This window comes from Cyprinus carpio, unplaced genomic scaffold (genome assembly GCF_018340385.1).
Source record: "Cyprinus carpio isolate SPL01 unplaced genomic scaffold, ASM1834038v1 S000006603, whole genome shotgun sequence".
NCBI lineage: Eukaryota > Metazoa > Chordata > Actinopteri > Cypriniformes > Cyprinidae > Cyprinus > Cyprinus carpio.
Genome location: NW_024879248.1, coordinates 439032 through 458735, shown reverse-complemented (window position 1 = coordinate 458735; position 19704 = coordinate 439032). Strand labels below are relative to the sequence as shown.

Here is a 19704-nt window from a genome sequence, read left to right as displayed (position 1 = left end):
CAACATGAAGGTGTGTAAATGATGAATGAAGGTGTGTAGTGGATAGCAGAACATCCAGGCACTGCAGAGGGAGCGCTGAGAGCACGTTCACTGTGTGTCTGTGGATATTCAGCACAGAAGAGTTATAGAAACCAATAGGACGAGACCTCTCAAGACTCACAGTGGTTTGATTCTTACTCTCACCCTTGTAGCTCCTCTTTTCTATCGTCTCCCTCACAGGGCACGAGTAGACAGTGACGCAGGACTGCAGCTAGTGACGATACAAAATCTGCAGCCTCCTTGTGGCAGAAGGAGAACCAAAACATTGACAGTAAAATAGATTTCTTAACAGAGGCCCGTCCTGTTATGGTATGTTTTGTTCTCCTTCTTCATACATACATATATATGTGTGTGTGTGTGTGTGTGGGTAATCAAATTAAGAATTCTTTTCCATGCCTTATTCATTCATTCATTCATTCATTCATTAAATCCATTTACTTAATATCTTATGAACCGTTTACAAAAGGGGGTTACATCTGATATTTTCACACACGCACAGATCTGATTGATTTCTTTCTCAAATTGCATTGACTGCTCCAAAATATGAGACACCAATGTTTTAGGAGTTTAGGACACAGAAGAGGGTTGCATGCTATTTGATTTTGCTTTATTTCCTATTTGGGCTTGTGTATATGCTTTGTTTTTTAAATTAACTGTTTTTTCCCACGGCATTGTTAGGTGCCTGGTTATCTGCAATGCAAAGATTTGATTTCAAAAACAGTATCATAGCTATTGAACTATATTTTTTTATGATTTTAAATCTGTATTTAACCTCAGAAGTATATCAAAGTAAAGAGATATGATAAAGTCTGATTTTTGTGATGGCTGTGCTTTCAAATTAAATTATTAGAAATCTTAATTAAAAGTCTGACAGTAATCAGTGTTGAGTTCTACTGTAAGGTTAACCCTGTCTGCTTTAAATGTTTAAAAAATGGTTTAAGAGTTTAGAAAAAAATAAAAATAACCTAAAAAAACTCCCTACGTAATCTAAAAAAGTAATCAAATGTAATCTGTCATTTACATTAACCAACTAATTGAGATACTTATTACATTTGAAATAGGGTAACTTGTCATCTGTAGCCTACTACATTTCCTTCCCAAACACATTTTTGGTTTATTAGAAAATCTTGTTTTTATATCTCCCTACATGACATGTACATGGCTCAGAGCTTTTTTTTTTTTAATTGACACCATCCTCCAGAAAGTGATATCATTTTTGGGGTTGGAACCACAGCATCAGTAGTATTAGCATTTGATTGACATGTGATGATATGTGAAGTTTTGTGCTGTTTGATGGTTTGTTCAATTCCATTCCGTTCATAAAAAATTACAGTTATCTTTATGTTTGATCATGCATAATTCAGAAAAAGAATAAAAATATACTATCAAAATAAACAATGGCTTAGCTTCTTAGCTCTTTATTGTCAATCTTCTTATAATTTTGTAATTCTGTAATACTGTGTAAATAGAGTTAATGATGGAATGACCCAGCTGCGGTCATTAAGGGTTCTATAAGAAAAATAGCCAATAGGAAAAAAGCAGGATTACCTCATCTACTTCCGTGTCTGTGCACCACTGTTCAGGGTAACTGTTTGAACAGGGTCGTGAGAAACTCAAGGGCGCACTGAGTCACCTATCTTTACAACAAGGGGGTGCTGTGCGGTCAGTCAGCACCGTAATGTGTTTCAACCCCAGCACACTTCCAAAACACTGTTCCAGAGCAGCAGTCAGCATACACAGGCTGCGCTCACTGACCAGGAAGAGCACACAGACTGAGGTCTCTGAAATGCCCACATGAAAAAGAGAACACAGGGAGTTTTGTGTTCTGCTTAACCACAATGGTCGACGCTGATCCGCAGGGTCCCTCTAACTGTTGTTTATTTCAAAATGCATTTGGTTGTTATAAAAATTGCCTTATGCAAAAAAATAAGCACCATTTGAAACAGAATTAACGTTTAAAAGTATAACCGTTTCATCGTTTCAAACACTTTTAGAATACTGTTTCAGTGTTTATGAATTAAATACCACAGAAACACATGACTAAGGCCATTATAATTTTGTAGCACTACCTAACAAGAAAACTCTGATTAACGATTTTAGTAAGTAACTAGTGCTCAGTTGACACTGGTAGTTCTTTTATTAGCTACTCAATGAGTATGTCTACTATTTTTTTCATACATCCCACTAATAAAGAACTACTGTCTACATGTTCAGAATTCATGTGAATTCGGCATAATATTAAAGTAATTCTAATTGAGAATCATGTTAACCCCTGGTAATGAACTCAATAATAAGCAAAGCAAAGCCTTTCTAAAGGGAACTACTGATTACTTCATGTATTCCTATCGTGAAAAGCAATCCACAAATCCCCTGATATTGACTGACATCTACTTGGAAGCTTTTGAGAGAAAAAATCAGGAAAGGTAATTGGATAGTAGTGAATCCAGTGTTTGCCCCCCCTACACCGTCTGAAGAAATGACTCATTATTTGGCTACAGTATTTCTAAAGTGGCTACAACAGAAACCCACTTTTTAAACTAATGATTTAAGTGTTACCAAATCTCGCAAAATGTATACTTTACAGAACCCCTAAAGAGCTTGGCAATGAGTTCAGGTCACCATTACTAGTGAGTTTTCATGATCTTCACTTTAGAATACTGATCCAAATAACTTGTAATTCATTCTGACGAACTCGGTAGTTACTTGAGTTCAGTACTAGTGGGTTACCAGGACATCACTTTAGAAATTAAGTATACATTATGGATTATAAATTATGCACCTGCAGATCCCAGTATTTTCTAAGTAAGTTCTTAAGGAGGTCATGAAAACAGTAGTTACTGATGAGTAAATAGATGAAACTATCATAATCCGAACTAAGCACTATTACGGAGTAATTCCATATGCAGAGTTTCTTGTTTAATACTAGTAGTTTAACTAGAGTGCTAATATTGATTACACTCCTTTGTTGTCTTCGTTTAGTTATTTCGTAAAGCTGGAAAAGTATTCTAAGGTGGTTACCAAAATATTTCATGGGGAAAGGCCTGGCGCCATCTTTCCTGTCCACCAAGCAAGTCGTTAGCCTGAAAAAAATGTGTACTCCAACAATGCAAAGAAACTTTGGAAAACAATTGTATGTATTCACTAACAATACGCTAATTCCAGATTTGGTATCATTGATTATATACCTGGGGGAGCCTATCCTAAGCTCCGGCAGTAAAGCCTTCAACAGAAAGAGAAGTCGCAGTTCATAAAACTGACAACTTGGAGGTGAGGAGGAAAGTGTACCATCCTTTAAGTCTCTCTAAAAGGTCATGGGGAGTAACCTGGTGAAGAAGGACAAAAGCGTGAAGAGGAATAAGAGTGCGTGTTCTATTCTATAACGATATTGGACAATATATAGTGCCACCGTACGTGGGCAAATGCTTCACATGGTAACAATTGAGCCACCACCTCCTGATGCTGGCTCTCTCTTGTTCTTTCCGGCTATTTTAGATGACATTGCACAAAGCCTTCCTCGCCTCGTGTCCTCCAGACCTCTCCCTGATCATATTTCGTCCTCCCTCTCCTCATGCTTTTCCACGCGAGCATCTATTCTTCCCTCTTGCAAACAGTCCCAGACGCCCATCTTGTCCTCCTCACATTTCTTCATGGCAGCCATTTGTGTTTCTACTCCCAATATTACAGTTAGAGGTCACATTCACCGGGTTGGAAGGCAAGCCTCCTTCACGGACCAAAGGTTTCATCACAGGCGAGAGAGGACACAGGACTGAATCATCTCCCATCCTGTAACAGGTTGTGTGGTGGTGTACTGCTTCCCATTATTATCCAGACATGTCCTCTCTTCATTCGCAGGGAGTGATGTCACTGTGGGAGCCCTCACTCAGCCTCCTCATTCTTCAGGCCAGGTAAGCAGGGTGGAGATTTGCCCTGAGTCGTGAGCAAAGAGTATAGAATGGCGTAGTAGGTAGCTGTGATCAGGGGAGACAAGGCCTAGACGATCACGTGAGATAATTCGCAGAGTTCGCCAGACACACCCTCAAAACCCCTGGACTGCAGCCGCATGCGAAAAAAATGAACCAGATGCAGAGCTGCAGGCAAGGCCTCTGGAAGAGGGACAGAGAGGCAAAAGATGGAACAGGTTTGAATTTTTGAGCATTGTATTTTGTGGGAATATATATCACACCACAACATGGCCAAAAACATGTGTGACAAGCTTTCTAAGGTTTAGGTACGGTTTGAAATGTAAGGATACGCTTGAAAAATCCAACTAGAATATTAATCGATAGATAGAGAGACAGACAGACAGACAGACAGACCAGACAGGGGACAGATAGATAGATAGAGAGACAGTACAGACAGACAGACAGACAGAAGACAGACAAGATAGGACAGACAGAGACAGACAGAAAGACAGACAGAGACCAGACAGATAGATAAGACCAGAACAGACAAGACAGAGACAGACAGATAGACAGACAGACAGACAGACAGAGAAAGACAGAGATAGACAGCGACAGACAAGACAGACAGAGACAGACAGATACATAGAAAAAAAAAGACAGGATCAGATAGATAGACCAGACAGGACAGACGGAGGACAGGACAGACAGACAGACAGACAGACAGAAAGATACGATAGATAGATAGATTTATCGATAGACAGAGACAGACAGATAGATAGACAGGACAGCCAGAACATAGAAAGGACAGATAGACAGGACAGACCGACCGAGAGACAGGAACAGATATTTAGATATACGACAGAGGACAGCCAGGATAGATAGAGATACACAGACAGACAGACAGGACAGACGGACGACAGACAGACAGACAGACAGACAGATATACAGACAGACAGACAGACAGACTGAAGACAGACAGACAGACACAGACAGACGACAGATACGAAGATAGCTAGATAGATAGATAGAATAATAGACAGAAAGACAGACAGACAGACAGGACCCGACAGATTAGACAGAGACAGTATAGCCAAGACAGACAGGACAGACAGGACAGACCACAGACAGATAGACAGACAGCCAGATAGACAGACAGCCAGATAGACAGATAGACAGACAGAACCGACAGGACCGACAGATAGAAGAAGATAGATTGATAGATAGATAGATAGATAGATATATTATAGATAGACAGACAGACAGGACAGACGAGACAGACGGAGACAGGATAGACACGATAGATAGACATAGAAGACAGGACACGACAGGACAGGACAGCCAAGACATACAGACAGAACAGGACAGAAAGCCAGACAGCTAGATTAGACAGACAGACAGACAGAGGCCAGAAAGATAGATAGATAAGACACACAGACGAGGACAGACAGGACAGATAGATAGACTAGACAGGACAGCGACAGACCGGGAGACAGATAGATAGAGAGATCAGACAGACAGAGACAGACCGACAGGACCGACAGAACAGCATAGATAGAGTAGACACAGACGTACAAGCCAGACAGACAGACCGAAGACAGATAAATAACAGACAGCCAGATAGACCAGACCAGCCAGATAGACAGATTCGACAGATAGAAAGACAGACAGGACAGACCGCAGACAGCACCAGACAGATAGACAGCCAGCCAGATAAGACAGATATAAAGACAGACTAACAGAACAGGACAGAACATGACAGGACAGACAGACTAGATATTAGATAGATAGATAGATAGGATCGATAGATAGATAGATAGATAGATAGATTAGATAAGATAGATAGATAGATAGATATAGCTAGACAAATACAGGACAGACAGACAGAGGACAGACAGACAGGACAGACATATAGAGGCCAGACACCAGACAGGACATACAGCTAGATAGATAGCTAGGACAAACCATACAGACACAGAGACATACAGACAGACAGACAGACAGATAGACAGATGACCAGGACGACAGACAGACATACAGCTAGACAGCCCGCCCAGATAGACAGACCGAACAGAACAGCCAGACCCGACAGCCAGACAGACAGACTGCCAGTAAGCCACAACCTTCCATTTTGAATTTGGTTAACATTGACCTAGAATATATGTATATGGTGTGCGGGATTGTGCTTTTTGACACATTTTATGGAACAAAGCTTTATAAAGAAAGAAAGTGTGTGAAAAAACAGTTTAGGAAAGAGAAAGTTGACTCACCCTCCGCAGAACAATATCTGGAGCCCCTCATTCTTAATCAGAGTCAAGATCTGAGTCAGAGTTCTGAACATACTCTCTCACTTTATTTTCTGCGGGAACTCGATTGGAGAAGAATCAAACATACAAGAGGACAAGGATGGGAAAGAGAGGTACGCGAAGCAAACAACACGAAAATCATAAGCTTGTGCATAAATGAGAGGTGACATTTGGAAAGAATGAAGTCAGTGTCTTGCCCTGCAAACACAAGAGCAAGATTTCAAACCTGGTCGGCCTTCATTACATATTAATAACAACCCGAACAACATTGGAAGCTCACTGAAGACCATTAAGGCACTTTGGGTACAATCCTTCAAACACCGAGAGAGAGATTACAAAAAGCTTTAATTTATAAAAGATTTGTGGAGCCCGGGCATCACGAAGAGGGGTAACAGGGTAAAATGGCTATTGTGAATGCATGGATAGAACAATGAAGTTATCTTTTGGACACACAGGATCGAACAATCATTGGTGCTTAGTAACAACAAAAATACTGCAGCTCACTATAGTATGACAGAGCACATCGGAGCACAGACGCTCGGGGTATCGGTATGTACATGGGGCCATAGGGTGATGCTAGACGTGATTATACTGTTTTCATAGTACACAACTCTCTCGTTTTCTTCCCCACAGATGTTTCTGCTCCCCTTCGTTATTTATCTACAGCAAATACCTGCTCTTTTTCTGTATGTCATGTGAAAGATTTACCATCTTCCAGCTTCTCTTTGCCTGTTCTCAGTTCAGCCAAAAATAATAAGTATGTGACAACAAGAGAGAAATATGATTAAAAACATGCTTAGTGAGTCTATATAGCACACCGAATGAATGGAGACTGAGGGTGGAGTGAGGGATAAAGAGACGTTGAAGGTGGGATGATTGAGATTTACAATTATTAGCTTGTGTTAATCCAAGCCCTGTGTGCCCCCTCTCTGTTTAGGGAAGACAGAGACACCACTTGAAACACTAGCACAGACTTTAGAATTTACACCTTGTCTTCTCTCTCTGTGTCCTCTACATCACACAAAGAAACATTGCGAGTTCTGTGAAAACCAACAGGGGAGAATTAAAGATGTGAAATATCTAGGAGGCGGCAGGATTTTGAAGGCTCTGCAAATGCTTAGACAGATTAAAACTACACCACACCAATGCAGAAATTGTAAAATGATCTGAGATAAGTAATTGAGAAACACCCTTTCAGGTTGTTCCCCAGTTCTGTTGTCATGGGAAACTGCTAATATCTGAGTTGTTGTAGATAAGTAGTAGTAGAATTATAAGGTTTTTTTTTTTCTTTCTGGCACAGTGATCCAATGATTAAGCACGGTTTAATCTTATTATATTCTAATTAAATTTCAAAAGCATTGTGCTTGAAATTGTATTTACCCCTCATTTGTAATCAACCAGATGTATTTGAGACATTGTCCTGGTCGCCTTGTTTGATAAACTGGATAATATTCTCCATGTCCACAGGCATACCTAATAATTAATAATCAACCAAATATCTAAAAATGTTCGTTTTTTGTGAAGAATATTTTCACAAAACAAAAAAAATACTGATATTACCGTATTCAATATTAGAGACACATACCATATTTCTGCACTTACCTCGGTGGTTTTAAAGAGCAAGATTTTAAAAATGTGAATGCGTTTCTTGCAAACGGCATGTGTTTAGGTCTCTGTCTTCATATGTTCCTCTGTGTAATCGGTGCAGGCCCTCAGATTTAGCTTCGAGTTTTACTAAAAACTACTCCACCACTCTCTCAAATCGTTCACAAACACTGCAAAAAACACTACATAATCATGGACATTTGGTCCTGTCTGTGGGCACAGGTTGCTGATGTGTTTTCCTTTTTTAATCATGTAAACAGAATACTTCTTACTGCAAGAAGTATCCTCCGAACCTGAGCACTAATTTAGTGAGGAAACAAAGCCATAGGACCAGACAGTAGGCCACCCAAAAAAAAAAGGCTGGTGCAGACTATGCTGGCATTCAGAAACACTGAGAAAACGACAGAGAGATGGTGAATGAAAGCAGAGCACGGTTTTTATAAAGATTAATAGGGGTAATTAAATTGAGCAAAGGTGGGGGTCCCGGAAGAGAAAGGACTGGGATGGACTGGGGTGAGCTGATAGGGGTAATTATTTGTACTGATTGAAGGTGCTTAATTGAGGCTAGTTGTTCAGTATCATGATGGACCATCATAAACGCACAGAGGCATTAGAACAGAGAGACACACACCGAGGAGCAAGGAGACAATAAACACCAGCACTACTGCGAGGACGACCTTTCACTATTCACAGGACACCAATCACTCGAGCAGAAAAAGAGTTGTATTTGCGTCATGATCTGTTAAGTTCCTCGTAAGGAGAATGCACAGATCGGATTGCTACGCTGTCTCTGTGCGCCGGCTCTCTGGTGACGCCAGCGGCGCGTATCGGATGTCGAAGGCTGTGCGGGTTCAGCTCGGGGTGAAGCGCTGGCTGCTCGTGTTCTTGTGGTGACACAAGAGGTCTTCTTCTAAAGCCAGCCTTCCGGCGTGGTCAGAGAGCACGCTTAATTCCGTTACCTGCGCTGGGTATTCAAACATGCGTTTCTTCTCTGCCGGCATGCAATTCACAGTCAAGCTTAACAGTAAGAGATAGCCCTAGCTACTGCACTTCGGTCCATGTCTTTGTTCGAAATTGCTTTGCTTTAACACATCGTAAAGGAACCCCATTTGATCGCAAAACTAAGTTACGGGAGTAAACAAAAAGGAAAACGATTCATTGGGCCGAGCACTGAATTTGTATAGCCCCTCTATGTGTGTTTTTAAAGAGAGGTTAAAGAAGCTATAGAATTCAACGAGAGTTTCTCAAGAAAAAATAAAAATTATAAATTACACTATTATTATATTAAATTTACAATCACCATTTTATTAAACAGAGTAACCTAAAACATTTGGATAATGTTTTTAAAACATCCATAGTTTGTTAATGCCTTTCATCTATACCCCCCCCTCCCCCCACCTAACCCTTTGCCATTAACTTTGATCACACATTTTACGTACTGTTGAGTGACTTTCGCTTCTGTGCTAACACTAAAGAAAATATGTTATTTTAATTTGCATTATAAAAACGCCAGTCCATACTGGCCTGACAATGACATAGAGTGTGCGTACATGTGACATAGTGTTCCTTGGTAGGGTGCATCACGGCACATCTTAAGCGGTAGTGTAGTCATGGTTAACGGCATCGAACTATTATAGCGATAGGATTCTTATTGATATTTACGGATCAGTTAGGAGCCATTAGAACTACTCATAAGCATTTTGTAGGGGCAGGTTAATTTACATGCTAGTGAGCCACTGCCCTCCATCATACGTCGAATCAGACGTTTACAAGCACACGGGGGGGGGTTCACGCGGGAAACTGATCAAAATAAAAAAAATGTATATATAAATCATAAATCCAAATCGACGTTCCAATTGCTGTTCCCCCCCCTTTCGGGTAAGTAAGACACTTAGAATCCGGTGTTTTTAAAATTGCTTTGTAAATAAAGCTAATTTGAGAAACTAGTTAGGAAAAAGAACATTTTTGGCAATAATTATACCTTTAGTGTTTTAAAAACATATTGGGGGTTATAAATTAACACACTACACATAAAAACTAAAAATTCTTAAAGTTGTTTAATCCCTTTTGTTTCCCTTTATCTATAACCCCTTCTCCAACTACAAGAAATTTACTTTTTAGTTTTAGTCAAGCAAGAAAACAGAAAAGGGCCTGAAATTGAGCCATAGGGCGTAAACCATTTTTACAAGTAGCATTTTAACCCCTGTATTTAAGTCAGAAAAGGGACATCATAGGTGAAATACAAAGCCTAGAGACTTTAATTTTTGTAGCGAATTTAATTTAATTAAAAAGTTTATAAATTACAGCTAGCTAAATTTTTGACTAGGGTACCTTTAACCCACCAAACCTCCCGGTATCACTCTTTATGAATTAAAGTGCAATGGGGCTTTCCATCTGAATGCTTTGGAGAAAATGGAAATTTTGTGATTAATTAATTAAATTAAATTAAAATTCAGTTTTCAACAGGCTCATGATGAGGAAAAGGTCCCCTTTCTGCGGCAGACTGGAGCAGCTGCTCAGAGTGGAGAGAGAGGCACTGTTGCAAAAGAGGCATTGTAGAGCAGTGCTGTCATTTCTACTGTGACTATTTCGACCTGGAGAATTACTGTAAAACCCCTAGAGAGTCTGCTGCATGCACTTCACCGGAGTAATAAGCATTATTTAAACACTGCAGGTCTGGGATATGGTAGGCCTATTCGGATGATACCAACCTAATTAGAACAGCAGTGAATGAAGGATCACTTGAAATCTTACATAATGTGCATGTTTTTGATTAAAATGTTTTCATATATTAAAAAATAATCTGACTGTTTTTGTTTGTGTGCACAAGACAAAAGATGTAATAGCAACACCAAGGAGATTGTTTTTATTCCCCTTTGACTTACATTCTTCTTATCAAATTTTTATTTTCTACCTTCCAATTCACTTTTAGTCTCCATCCATAAAAAATTAACAGTGCAATAAAAAATTACATCATTATTTAAAACATACAACATTGTCATGACATCACAAAATTTACACAAAGCAAATTTTATTCAATATATTTTGGTTGACTAATAATTTTCACATTTTTTTAATAATTAACCATCATCATAGAATGCGTTCCAAACAAAAACCCTATTCATCATTTTTCGGTTGTCCTTTAAACCCTTAATTTAAAAACTCCAATAACTGTATTCTTAAACGAATAACTTTCCCCAAAAATCACTTGATGTATCAGAACAAACAATCAACCATATATTATACCACCAGTCAAGAATCACCTCCCGGGCTTGTTTATATACTAATATATAAATTTTAATACACGATTTGATCATATTCCAATTCCTACCCCCGAACCGCCACAATCATAATACTGTCTTTTAATGAAAAAAACAATCCTTTCCCATCTCTCCGCCTGCCAGCCTTATTCAATCAACCACATCGACCATAATTTTACACCTACACATTTCTTAATCGAGATGTTAAGGAAGGCCTCTTTATTGTGTTCCCTATTACATCAACAATTTTTTCGATTGTTGTTCCTCTTCATATCCGTTTTTAAAAGTTCCACGAACTAACCATGGCGGTTCGGTTTTTTAGGGTAAGAGCACTCATCAGCTTTGGGATTCATCTCCGGAGCCGGCTCTTCCCTCTCTCTCACTATGAAGGTGAAGCGGCTCTCGCCAAACTGCGTCTAAACTTAGCTAGCCAGCGTAACCTCTGGGCGACAAAAATTGTAGCTTTAATTTTTAACTGCTATGCAAGAAGGTTGCCTTAAACATGGAAGCACAGATGAGAAATGCAGCTAGTGATACTTCAGTGCATTCATAATGAGACGGTAACAGTGTAGTTGGTGGTTTTAAATGACAGATACAGTGGCACACAGGCAACACTGCAGTGGAGCACGTACTTGATCGCCAATCGGTCCTCTAGGGGGCGGGATCATCTTACATCAGTTTCATTCACTGCCACGGTCAGTGCCTGCTGCTGTCACTGGGGGGGGTCAAGAAGCGAAGGTCTCAGGTTGAGCGTCAACACAGATCAAGCGGTATCTCACTCAGTTTCCCTCGAGTAATGCAAGGGTTCCCTGAGATAGCTCTTCAAGTTAAGACCAGAGATTTAATGCAGAAGGAGGTCCTCTCGTGCTCTCAGTATGGTTTATCAGCGGTTGCAGCCTTATGATGGCTCGGACTGATTGTTTCGATCAAGGTTATTGATTAACCACATGTTGTCCTGCTGTGTGTAGAGTGGGACAGATGGACAGGATGAAAGGAACAAGGAAATTTGTGCCTGAGCAAGGTAAGTGTCCTGTCATCTTGTTAGTGTAGGATCAGGTTAGATAGTCACTGTGATCATATATATATATATATTATAACTGTTGAACAATGAGATTTAAGATTCAGCATGCATGCATGCACAGCTGGCTCTCTGCTGAATATGCCTAATGTCTTCTGTCTTGTCTTGTTTGTAGTCAACCGTCTGAACAAATGTCCTGATGAAGAGAGGAAGTGGAGTCTAAAGCAGACAGAAGGACAGCTGGCTTAAGATGTTTCCAGGAGCAGACAGAGAGACCTCGGAGGAGTGAGCCTAGTGAGATTGGTAACATTATTTGAATGCAATTTGCATAGTTTGTAAGTTCTGCTACAATGCTTTGTGGTCTGTCTGTAATTTACCCGTTTTGAAATCGGTGACCCTTGAATAATTTCTTGTAGGGGGCTGCTGTTGTTACTTTTTCCTCTGAAGCCTGTGTTTCTTGGTGCCTCAGCTCAGCTCACAAATCCTCGAGTACCTGGACTGGATTAGACTTGTGCTTAATTCAGCACATACAGTTCAAAATTGAGCAATGCTAGCACCAAAATTTGACTTGGGTTTTGTCTTTTTAGTTTACTTTAAGGGGATGGTGAGTGTGTTGTCTCAGTGCTATTTTGTCGATTGCTTGTTTGAAGCGGTGTTTAATGTGTCTTTTGAAAAGGTGCATGGTCTTTAAAGGAACAGCGCAGACCCATTTTATCAAAAGTTTGTTTATGACCCACAGCTGGGTCCATTAGACTGTCAAATTCAAGTCAAGTTACCTTTATTTATATAGCTGCATTATACAATAACAGATTAGTGTTGTCAAAAGCACCGACCGAACCTGCAATAGCATTCGGGTAACTGAGAGAGTTTGCTAAAACATCCAGCTGTCCGCAAAACCTAGTGCGTTCAACAGATATGACTGTTATTGTGGCTACCAGTCACAGTGATCCTCGTCCTTTTCACCGAGCGCTTTCGTCATCTTTGTGAAGATGTTGAAGCGATGATAATCGAGCCAAGCACAGTCAATCTGTTGAGCGTGTGAAACACAATGACCATCGCGCTGTTTTGAGAATCTGCTTCAACAGCACTCAAATGTTAGCGGGAAAATGGACATTTTTAAAATGTCAGTACCCAATGGGATCGCCTGTCAGAACTTTTGACAACCTAAAAAGAATGTGTCAACACAGCTTTAAAACGACACAGCTTGTTAAACATGAAAATAGTGTGTCAGTAATTGCATGAGGACCATATGTGTCAGTAATGAAGGAGGAATGATAGTAAACATTACATTTTTCAGCTCAGCTCTCTTCCAGTAGGTGTCGTGCATCAAGCATGAGGTTACAAACACAGGGTCGATTTATAATTTTATTTCCTGTGATTTCAGAGCCGAACTTTTAGCACTTATACTCCACAGTCACATTATCCCCTTCAGAAATCGTTATCTAGATATTCTGATTTGGCTGCTCGAAAACATGTTTATTATGTTTGAATACAGCTGAAGTAGAATGTTTTCTGTGGTTTCTTTCTTTGAAGAGAGTCTTGTGAAGATCCGCAGTTCATCTGAATTAGAAATCATTTGTAAGACATTATAAAGTGGCTCTTGATCTTTATCTCAAAATTTAAAGCATCCTTGCTAAATAAAAGTATTAATTTCAATAACCCCCCCTGATCTTTGGATCTTTCTATTCATCAAAGATCCTGAAAAAAAGTACTCTAACTTTGTATTATATGTAATAATAAATGTTTCTTCTTGGCAGAGGCAAATCATCATATTAAGAATGATTTCTGAAGGATCATGTGACACCTGAAGACTGGAGCAATGATGCTTGAAATTCAGCCTTTTGATCACAGGATAATTACATTATTAAAATTATATTGAAATAGAAAGCAGTTATTTTTTAAATAGTAAAAATATTTCAAAATCTCACTGCTCAAAAACGTTTGAACTGGTAGTGGTAAAAGCTGATTACATTTACATTTAGTCATTTAGCAGAGCATATGCGTTTATATCAAAAGCAACTTAACAAATAATTATTCTTCATAGATTGAAACAATGTACTTCAGCAAATGGATAAATGAGTATTGAAAAGTGCTCTCACAGAAGTTTGCTGCAGAAAAAAAAAACATTGAGCAACAACAAATCATGTTGCTGGAGACGGGCTTATTTTAAATGACAAACTGATGTCTCTGTCAGCAGGAGGCGCTTTGAGCGCCATAGAACTAGCAGGTGTTCCCCAATAACGGCTGGAATCAAAGATCAAATTAAATGTCATGAAACTTTTTCCGAAGACAGTCGGTTCCCGTTCAAAGACACATTCATATAAACAACAACCCTCGCCGCGTTTTGAATTTTGAAAACGTGGTAGTGCTCATTATTGGTTGGTAACCGGTTTGTGTAAAAAGATTTAACCGTACGGTTTCTCCACACACGGTTCGGCACAACGCTAGGACTGCTGCGGTTCACCACTTAAATCTGACAACTCATCTGTAAATATGGTTTGCTTATAAATAACACGTAAAAAAAAAAAACAGTGTTCGGCAATTTGTATGTTTTCTGTTGTTGGATGCAACATGTCTGGGCTTCCCAGTACATTACAACAACAGCGATGGAAAACAACAAACAAAAAAAATAAACCTTGACAAACCATTTCACCGTCTCTTTCAATACGAATGACATAGGGGCTGGAATATGAGCAGTCATTCATCAACTGGGTGCTGATAGGCGAGCAGGTGAGACCTGTAAGCAGCACACATTGATATCTGCGTTAAAGGCTAAACTCAGTTTAAAGCTTTGCCAGTTTAAAAACCTTTAAGAGACAGAGAAACTCAAGCTCAACACGCGCAGTGAGAAGATTTGTGCATGTTCTCACATCGCCGAAGCACGCAAACCTGTGTCTCTCAGAAACACGAGCAAATATGTAAGCTCTCTCTGCAGTATTTGTGTTTGAATTTACAAATTCCACATAAAAATTATGTCAATTCCATCCATCCTGGTATGGTCTCCTATATCAGATATGGCCGGCTGAACGTACATGGGGTCAGTGCCTTCCTTCTTAAAGTGACAGTCTTAATATTAAGCAAGACAGCAACAACAAAGAAAATCACTCACCGCGCCTTGAGTGGAATAGCTTTTGTAACGATAACTCAAGATCCATCCTATAATTTATATAGAGTTCAAATATGCATGCTGTTTTTACATTTGATTACTTGTATTTTAATTTCTGTACCTTAAAAAAACTCAATGATAAGACCTACCAAAACACCACAATTTTATTTGTATCTTTACTCTACTAGTAATTAATTTGTATTGTTGTTTGGAGTTGAACTTATTTTATGTTTATTTGAATGTAATAGTTGTTTCCCATAAACATAGCACATACCGACCTTGTAACCGAAACCGTGGGACCCTAAAACCATGATACAAACCGAACCACGGAAAAGTTGGAACCGTTCCACCGGTTGAACCGTGTCCAGTGCTCTTGTTTATTCAACGAAGTCAAAACACCACAAATAAACCAATGTATGGGAAACCCTGCTAATGTAGATTTAAAATATCGGAAATGTGGTGTAAACACAATATCACCGTTATGGAAAAAAATTATATTATGATACCTATTGACTATGGAATTTTTGTCCCGTCCTATATCAAATCAAACAAAATCTTGTCAAAAAAAACGTGGGGCCATTTCATTGTTGTCATACTTCATTGTGTATTTCCATGGTGCATTTCCTGTATGGGAGAATAATCAGATTATATTTTGTTTTCTTCTGTATTGAAGTGTTTATTTGTTCCTGAATATGTTGTAAGTTTAATATTTATAAATGTGTATTTTGCTTTGGCACCTTAAACCACTGAAACAGGGCAATAAAATTTTTGCATCATTTTTTTTGTTGTCTCTCCGGACATATGAAAATGTCCACAGTATCACGTAATAATTAATGAAATACGGGCTTAACAGGGGTCAGCTGGAAAATAGGTTTGTTGTTGAGGGGCCTGTTTTATGTTAAGACAGTGTTACTGACAAACTCATCAACTCATATTTTTTTCTTCTTTCTATTAGTGCCTTTGATGTGGAGCTCACAGCATAAGTGCAGGTAGAGAATGGCGCATCTCTTTGCTTTGTTGCCATGTGTTTAACCCCACCCAAACCTTGGTTACCAAAGCCAGGTAGGTTCAAGTCCATAGCTTGCCTAATGTAATGTAAATAGTACTAGTAATGTTATGATCAAACCTAATACCTTTTGTTTTCATTGTCTTTCGTAGGGTCCTTCTTAAATGGAAAATTTTCACTTCCTCCCACCTTCTTTAAGGAAAAGATATTTGCTATAGACAGTTTATTTTTTGCCTTCAGGCCGTCTTTTCTGGATGTTTACTCAACTGTAGTTATTCAAAGCCTTCGGGAGACAATGCAAACCGCCTCTCTTCGTTCAAAACGGCGGAATGGGCATCATATAGATGGACCAAAGCCCTCTCCCCTCATCACCTTCCAACTCACCATCATCTCCTTCGCCTGCTCCCTCTTTCCCCCTCCTCCTCCTCCTCGTCTCATCTCCTGGTGGAATGGGTACAAACTACCATGAGGATGAGGACAGAGTCCCATGCCGGAGACAGCAGGGTCAGCAAAGGAACTGAGACTTTGTGTCATCCCACTTCGTCACTGTTTGGTGCCATCATCGATGCCTTTGTGCCACCCTTCTTCTTCTAATCCCCGTCACTCCATCCATCTTCATCATTCACACATCCATGGCAATGATGGACATAGGGAGAGTTTAGAGAATGAGATAATACGACCCCTTTCAAACCCAACTGGTAGAAGGCGAGGGGGAGAGAGATCGGGCATCCACTGAGGACGAGGAGGAAGAGGTTGATAAATATGATCCTTTTGATCCAACAGTTCTCCAGTCTCTGAAACAGATGAGGAGAAAAGATTTATGGATGAGGAAGAATGAAAGGAGGAAAGCACATTAGTCAGTGAGGAAATGTTGCGAAAGCTGACAGAGCACTGGAACATGGTGGAACACGCTGGCACGAGCGGGTCCTCCCAGAGTTCGTCATGAATTGATGCTTCCATCTTCAGTTGGTTCAGTAATGTACCTTTAGACACTCAACAGGCAAGCCGATCCATCAAGATAGAATAAGGGAACAGTGTGCAAAATCAAAGAGAACGGGAACAGACCCTGAGCACTCTGAGATAGAAAGAATGAGAGAATAGTGGGTGCCAAGTGAAAGAGGAAGGGAACGAGTGATTGAGAAGAAGGAGGGATGGTGTTTGCTTTCCACATCTTCAAGCAGTCCCTCTTATCTTTCAACCGGTGTCCGGCAAAACCTGAGAGGAATCTTAAACGGTGTGTTAGAGGGAGATGGGTTTGTATCTGTCCGTGCGCTGATGAAGAATGGGAAGTCAGGAACCAGTGGCTTCTGTGGGTGTCGGAGCATTTACAGACGAAAACTGGACAAGTAGGAGGAAAGAGAGGGTTCAGATCATGGCCCCTTCTTCTTTCTCATCCATATCACCGCCAACCTGTTCCTGTTTTGGCCCTTTGCCCTCATCCTGTTCCTTTCCCAATTCTCCACCGTCTATCCACTTGATAAAGCAGAGGAGTCAAATCCTCCAAGAGTTCAAAGGAACAGGATAGGACGCAAGATCGGAAAGAGGGAGAATAAGGAAAAGAGGAAAAAAAGGAAAGATAGAAAAGGAGTCATGTGAAGGTAAAAGAGAAAGCACAGAGAGGGACCGTGAAAAAAGTAGTGTAAAAGAGAAACAAAGACAAAGATAGGGATAGAGGGGAGAAGTAGCCAAAGTGATAGTCACAAGAGGAAAAGAGACGCAGGAGCACCTCCAGAACATTCCCTATCTTCCCTCCGGCTCCACTCCCTAAACGCCTCAGCCGACACTACACCCAACAGTCGCCCCAGATTCCTGGTCCAGTCACGTCTGATTGATCGCCACGAAAGATAGAGACCGAGAGTAAAGAGAGGGAAGAAAGAGCGAGAGAGGAAGCCATGAAAGAGACCGTGATCAGGGAACCGGTTGGCGAGATGACAGGGATAGAGAGCGAGACAGAGACTCCAGAAGAAGAGATGAACGAATGAGAGATAGGGTGAAGATATCAGGGAGGTCAAGCAGCAGCCGAGAGAGAGGCAGTACAAAGAGGGAGCAGCAGAGAAGCAGTGAACAGAAGAGACCGAGAAGAAAAGATGGTTGAAGAAAGAAGATCGAGACAGGGACAGAGGAAAGATATTTAGACCTGTTGGTCACCCCCGTCCATTCAGGATCTCAATGGCTCGGATCTTTTTGCGATCAAACGTACCATCACCGTTACCACCACTGACACAATCACACCCACAGTAACCAGGATCACCACCCCCATAGCCACCGGTTGCTCCCGCAGCCCATCCCAGAGCTCAGACAAACATCGTAAGAAGTAAGAAGAAACAGAAGGAGACGATCAGATGATAAGGAGGAGAAAAAAGATGAGGAATCACAGGAGCAGATCCCGGCCCACCGATCCCCTCACGCCGTCCTCGTTATCATGGATATGAATCTGACCGCTCTCGGATCGTTCTGGTGAATAGACATGCTCCTCCTTTAGATGGAGAATCACTGGAATTCGAGACTAACCCTTCACTAGAGGAACTCACTCACTACTTTCGCTCCTCCTCCTCCTGAGTCCCGCCCTTTATTACCCAGTCCTAAAATTAACATCCAAACACACACCCAAAACTAGCCGACATCAATCTGAAGAAGAAATCCATACTACCGCAAGGACAGTTATGGGTCCAGTCTGAAGTCCACCTCCTCCGTCTTCCTCTCATACGAGCCAAAAATCCAAAAGTCAACAACCTTCTGTCATCTCTCTCCTCACAACCACCCTCGTTTCCTGCATCCTCAGGCAACACCACCTCCCTTCAGTTCCACAGCGTCCTCATAACCACTGACTAACGGGCGGAAAGACCCGGTAAGGAGAAAATAGGGAAGAAGGATGCCGGTCCGTTCTGGCAGGTCCAAGAAGCCAGTGTGTGTACCCAGAAAGGGTAAGGCTTCCAATCTAAAGTCTCTGGTTCTAGGTGCGTGAAAAGGTGTTAGTAGCACAACTGTGAACTCTTTGGAAGCGGTGGGCAGTGTGACCCTTCTTGGAGTGACCTTGTGGTGATTTGTAAGTGGAGCTTCAGGGTCCTCAGTTTGTTGGTGGTTCTAAATGCTGTGGTTTTTTCCCCGCCGAGAACAATGAGAGCCGATCACCATTTCTTAATAGCGCCAGCTCAGAGACACTGACCCTGTGTCCAGGAGAGGCAAAGGACCCAAGCAAAACTGGGGAAACAACCGCAACATACTCAGGCCTCTATCATCAACAAATCCGGAGTGTACTGTAAGTCAAAGAAGGCCAAGCCAGCTACGTGCTTACGTCCACATCTTCATCCGTCGGCCTCTTCCCCTGAGGGGGCGTGGGGGGGGGATCTTCCTCAATTGTGGTCATCAAAACGGTAGAAGGAGGCCTGGAAAGAAGCCAGGTGGAGATAGAGGGATAAATGTGGATGGAATTGGATTCTAAAGTGTGTTAATAGTAACTTGTAG

General features: G+C 40.8%; 2 pseudogenes; both read left to right on the top strand.

Moving 5' to 3' along the window:
- Nucleotides 1-16568: 16568 nt before the first annotated feature.
- Nucleotides 16569-17905, top strand: LOC122144153 (annotated as a pseudogene).
- A 200-nt stretch (nt 17906-18105) lies between these two features.
- Nucleotides 18106-18798, top strand: LOC122144152 (annotated as a pseudogene).
- Nucleotides 18799-19704: the final 906 nt, after the last annotated feature.